This window comes from Theropithecus gelada, chromosome 14 (assembly GCF_003255815.1).
Source record: "Theropithecus gelada isolate Dixy chromosome 14, Tgel_1.0, whole genome shotgun sequence".
Lineage (NCBI taxonomy): Eukaryota > Metazoa > Chordata > Mammalia > Primates > Cercopithecidae > Theropithecus > Theropithecus gelada.
Window position 1 is genome coordinate 4,578,856 of NC_037682.1, and position 6,000 is coordinate 4,584,855.

At 54.9% G+C, this 6,000-nt stretch overlaps 1 protein-coding gene across 2 annotated transcripts in view; it reads right to left on the minus strand.

Moving 5' to 3' along the window:
• The window catches only part of CTTN (cortactin), a 38,879-nt gene extending 35,058 nt beyond the window's left edge, over window positions 1-3,821 (minus strand). For both annotated transcript variants that reach the window (XM_025358048.1, XM_025358047.1), the window contains exon 1: window positions 3,711-3,821. The gene's annotated coding sequence lies outside the window, so the exon portion shown is untranslated. The remainder of the gene's footprint in view (window positions 1-3,710) is intronic.
• Window positions 3,822-6,000: the final 2,179 nt, after the last annotated feature.

The following is a 6,000-nucleotide window of genomic DNA, read 5'->3' on the forward strand; positions in this document are numbered from 1 at the left end:
GATGGTGGTGATGGGGATCGGGAAGTCATGGCTAAAAGGTACAAGGGCTTCTTTTTGAGGTGACAAAATTATTCTGAAATTGATTGTGGTGATAGTTGTACAACTGCATGAAGATCCTAAACACCAGTGGACAGCACACATTAAACAGACACATTGTATGGCGCGTGAATTTTATCTCAATAAAGCTGTTACAATACGGTTCAAAAGAAGATGACTCTGTCCAACCTCAACATTAAACCTTCCTTGCAAATGTCAGTGTACAAATCAGATTGCACAAACGTGAAGTAATCTTGCTGTCTAGACAGAGTGAAAAATTCCTCTATATAAGAATTTTTTTTTTTTTTTTCAGAGTCTTGGCTCTGTTGCCCAGGCTGGAGTGCAACTGTGCCATCTTGGCTCACTGCAACCTCCGTCTCCCAGGTTCAAGTGATTTTCCTGCCTCAGCTTCCTGAGTAGCTGGGATTACAGGCATGTACCACCGCACTCAGCTAATTTTTTATGTTTTTAGTAGAGATGCGGTTTCATTATGTTGCTACAGGCTGATCTCCAACTCCTGGCCTCAAGTGATTTGCCAGCCTCAGTCTCTCAAAGCGCTGGGATTACAGGCATGAGCCACCACGCCTAACTGCCCCCCACCAGCCTTTTTTTTTTTTTTTTGAGTCAGGGTCTTGCACTGTGGCCCAGGCTAGAGTGCAGAGGCACAATCTCAGCTCACTGCAACCTCTGCATCTTAGGCTCAGGCAATCCTTCCACCTCAGCCTCCCGAGTAGCCGAGACTATAGGAATGCACCACCACACCCGGCTAATTTTTCTTTTCTTTTTTTTCTTTTTTGAGACGGAGTCTCACTCTTTTGCCCAGGCTAGAGTGCAATAGCGTGATCTTGGCTCACTGCAACCTCCACCTCCTGGGTTCAAGCGATTCTCCTGCCTCAACCTCCTGAGTAGCTGGGACTACAGGCGCCCGTCACCACGCCTGGCTAATTTTTCGTATTTTTTTTAGTAGAGACGGGGTTTCACTGTTAGCCAGGATGGTCTCGATCTCCTGACCTCATGATCTGCCCACCTCAGCCTCCCAAAATGCTGGGATTACAGGTGTGAGCCACCGTGCCTGGCTAATTTTTCTATTTTTCATAGAGATGGGGTTTCTCCATGTTGCCTAGGCTGATCTCGAAATTTCTGGGCTCAAGCAATCCACCTGCCCTCGGCCTCCCAAAGTGCTGAGATTACAGGTGTGAGCCACTGAGCCCGGCTGAAGAATGTTTTAAATGACGGGACGGAAACATCCGTCCAGCATCAACTTTCCATTAGCCTCAGCATCTATGGCAGAGCAGGAGGAGAAAGGAAACAGACATTTGCTTAGCCAAAATCACCATCACAGGCCCACTCCCTACACCACACTTACTCAAGGGAAACCCTGCCCCCAACATTTACTCTGTTTACTCAAAGCAGTGCGTGAGCAGATGGGGTGGGCTTGGGCCACAAAGAAAGCCAAGCCTGCTCCTGGAGCACAGTCCCCTGCTCTTGGCTGGCCCAGGCCATGGGAATACTGTAACACAAGGCAGCAACCAGCGCTCACAGCAATTCACACTCTCAGGACACCTTTTTCAGAGCACCTACTGCATTGGCACAGACTGAATATCTGAATTGCCAATTATGTGCACTGTCATTTTAAGTCTTTTAAAAACAGGTCCATCAAAATGCTACAATTAAAAGTTAGCTTTAGCTGGGCCTGCAGTCCCAGCTACTTGGGAGGTTGAGGTGGGAGGATCGCTTAAGGCCAGCAGTTCAAGGTTGCAGTGTGCTAGATGGCACCTGTGAAGAGCTGCTGCACTCCAGCCTGGGGACAGGGTCTCGCTCTGTCACCCAGGCTGGAGTACACTGGTGCGATCGAGCTCACTGCAGCCTTCAACTCCTGGGCTCGAGATCCTTTGCCTCAGCGTCCCGAGTACTGGGACAACAGGTGCACGCCAGCATGCCCAGCGAATTTCTTTCTTTCTTTCTTTTTTTTTTTTTTTGTAGATACAAGGTCTCCCTATGTTACCCAGGCTAGTCTGGAACTCCTGGCCTCAAACGATCCTCTCACCTTGGTCTCCCAAAGTGCAGCGATTACAGGTGGGAGCCACCGCACCCCTGCCCCAGGCCAAAAGATCTTTCTTTTCAGTAAGATGTAGCAGAGGGTTAGCTTCCAGTTCTAGGGGACCTAATATCAAAACAACCCTGCCTCCCCAACTTTTTATTGAGTCCCACTTAAAAGACTCTTCCTTGTTCCTTGAGTATCTGGTGAATACTTCTCTAACCAGAGGAGAAATAGGACTGACTCAGGGCTCTGGAGCCGGTGACTCACCCACACGGTCAAACACGGGAATGAAGACGGGGGCAGGCGGCCAGCCCCTCCTGCACCACGGCCTTGGGCCCGGCCGGGTTCCAGGGCTGGATCATGCCTTAAGGACCTTGTGGGTGAAGTCCCCCCGATACCCCGATAGAGCCTGTGCAGCTAAGTCAACACTGAGCCCAAAGGGAGCGCATGGGATTGCAGGGAGAGCTCATCGGATGCCTCCGGAGCTTCCCTCAGCAGAAAATGAATTCCTCCCCGAGGGGCCCGACACGTCCACAGATTCCAGTGGGAGGAAGCCCTGTCCCTTCTCACCCGAGGCCTTCCAGCGCCGAGGATCAGGCATCCGTTAGACTATCCAGGTGATGGAAACGTAACAGAAAGCCCCAAAGCACGGTTCTGGTGATTTTAAACACACCCCGAAGGAGGGACGGTTCCAAATTTAGAGCCTCACGACTAGCTGCAGCCGCGCCTCGCTGCCTCCATTGACCTGATTGCAAAACCTTCGCTCAGGTACAGGCCGGGTGGGTCTCCAGCTGCTCCGCCACGTCCCACGTCCCACAGCGAGCCCCTCAAACCGCGGACCCCAGGCGCCTTGACCCCGCGGACCCCATCTCTTTCCCCTGCACACGGATCCCTTCCCTTGGAGCCCAAATCCCCTCCCCTCGGACCCTATCCCTTTTCTCTGCGCCCCGACCCTTTCCCCTCGAGCTCCAATTCCCTTCCCTCGGACCCCATCCCTGTAGCCCTGCGCCTGGACCCCTTCCCGTCAGACCCCAATCCCCTCCCCTCGGATCTCATCCCTTTCCCTCTGCGCCCGGACCCCTCCTTCTAAAACCCCTCGCCCTTTCCTTGAGACCCCCCCACACCCACCTTCCACGGCTCCTCGAACCCCGGCCCCCTCCGCTCGGACCTCCGAACCCCACAGGCCCAGCCCCTCCCCCTCGGGCCCCAATCCCTTCTCCCTCGGAGCCCATCCCCCTCTCCTATTCCCTCGGACCCACGACCCCTCCCAGCCTGGCCCCTCTCCGGCCCTAGGGCCCCCCAGGGTCCAGGGACCCTCCCCGCAGAGCTGAGACCCCCCATTTGGCCCCTCTCCAACCTTCCTCCGCGGACCCCAGCCCCGAGCCTTCGGTGCCCCCTTGTCCCCTGGGGCCCAGACCCGTCCTCGTGGCCCTCGCGGACCCCCGGCCCTCGCCCGGCCCCGCCCCAGGCCGGGAAAGCCTCGCCACTCTGCCCCGGCCCCCGAAACCGCGAGCGGAAGAGCGGTGAGACCGCTGCGGCCGCCGCTTCCTTCCCCTTTCGCGGCCCGGCGATGCCACAGGAGGGAAGAAGCAGAGCCGGGCCTGCATCTCGGGCGGACGCCGCGCTCGCTCACCGCCGCCTGGGGTCGGTCCTCCCCGGTTCGGCCCTGGATCCCGCCGCGCCCGCCGCTCCCAGGCGCCAGGCTCTACTTCCGGTTCCGCGGGCGGGGGGGCGGGGCTGCATCCGGGTCCCCGCGCGGCCCCGCCCCCTCCCCCTCCCCCTTCTGCGTCCCGGCCCCCAAGAGCCCCGGGGGTCCGCCAGCAGCTGGCGAAACGCGAGCCCGGCCAGTGGCGAGTTTGCAGAGCGCGCTCGAAAGTAGCGTTGCGCGCGCAGACGAGGGGCGCTGAGAAGCACACAGCCCACGGCAGGGTCTCAGGATCCGCGGCGCTTCCCGGGGCCGAGGGAAGGAAGCCAGCCCAGGCGATGCGCATGCCTTGAGCCCGGGAGCGGGGAGCCTCTTCCATCTCTCCATCTTCTCTTCGCGCGCTCCCAGCCGTCCTCGTCCGCTCACCATGCACCCCTCCAGAAAGGGCCACTTGCGTGCCAGGGACGCGAGCCCCGGCCACAGGGACCTAGCAGCCTAGAAGGTGAGTCAAGCGTTAAACCACGTGGGTACTCACCTGGGAAATGAGATAAATGCCAAGAAGAAGTGAGAGTTTCATGACATCGTACTGGAGAGACGGTAGGACCTGAACCCCTGGGAGACCAGAGGTTTCTTTGGGCGATTCACATGTTAGCCAAGATGTGAAGGCCCCATAGGAGTAAACAAGGTAAGGAGGGAGGAATTTTCCAGGCAGGCCAACAGCAGGTTCAGAGGCCCCGAGGCAGGAAAGATCTTCCAGCAGGGGAACTGAAGGAGGCTCAGCTCAGCATGGCAGAGGGCTGGTGGTGCAGCGGAGCTGTGGTGTGAGAGGGGCCAGGTCATGCAGAGGCCGAAAGAGCACAGCGAGGACCTCGGTCTTTATTCTGGGAGACATGGGAAGTCCTTGGAGGAAGTTAAGCAGATAAGAGACATCATGAAGTTTGGGCCAGGCGCAGTGGCCCACGCCTGTAATCCTAGCCTTTTGGGAGGCTGACTTGGGAGGATCGCCTGAGGCCAGGAGTTCGAGACCAGCCTGGTCAGCATAGTGAGACCCTCCCCGCCGGCCGCCCGCCATCACTGAATAAATAAATAAGACATCATGAAGTTTGAATTGTAATGAGATCATTCTGGCTGCTGTGCGGAGAATGGATGGGAGAAGGGCCAGGTAGAGCCTAATGTAGCCAATTCAGGCAGACCACTGGTGGCAGGTAAGATGGGGAGAAGTGGATAGATGCAAGAGGCATTTAGAAAGCTAAACTGTTAGATGTGAGGATGAATTGGGAGTGCGGGTGGCAGAAGGAAATGTCAGGTGTTGATCATTTTTTAGAGGTAAAATCATTACTTCCATACACGTATAAAATAAACACGTCCCATATTTTATTTAACTCAATAATGAATACATCATAAGTGGTCCTCCTGCACTGGGATTACATATGTGAGCCCCTTGCTCCAGGAAAAAAAGTAAAAATTATGTTTTATAATCATGTTACTGTAAGGAAAAATATATTGCTCTATATATACATTTTTTTTTTTTTTCAAGACAGAGTCTCACTCTCTCATCCAGGCTGGAGTATAGTGGCTGTGGACCACGAAGGCAAAAAAAAATCAGAACTCAGCCTTCCTCACAGGCAATCCAGATTTGAGAGGCAGATGATTGAAAGGGCCCTGGAGAGGGCTCCAAAAGGAGGCATCTTGACTGAGTGTAACAAATGTGGGTATTGGAGGCCAAATAGGGCATAAACAGGGCAGGCGTACCCGGAAACGGGGGCCTCACATTCGAAGAGCTACCACGATGGGATTTTTCAGGCAGGGTATTCCATTTTTTCCTCAAAACAGCTTTACAAGCTGGAAATCATTTTTGTAAGACCAGCTTTATTGACATATAATTCACATACAATTCAGTACAAACAGTCAGTGTTTTGGGGGTTTTTTGTAGCATATTCACAGGGTTGTACAACCGTCTCCACAGCCTAATTTTAGAACATTTACCCTCCCCCAGAAAGAAACCCTACTCATCAACTGCCAGTCCCCTTTCGTCCCCTCTCCATCAGCCTGAGCAGCCAGTCCCCCTTCGTCCCCTGTCCGCCAGCCCGAGCAGCCAGTCCCCCTTCGTCCCCTGTCCCCCAGCCCGAGCAGCCATGAGTCTACTTTCTGCCAATAAGGTGGATATCGTTGCTTCCATTTGACAGAGAAGGAAAGCCAAAGCTCACTGCAGACTTTGCAGCAGGAGGGCAGTGTTCGTGGCTTAGAAAGACCAGTCTGTTGCCGGTGAAGAGCGGGC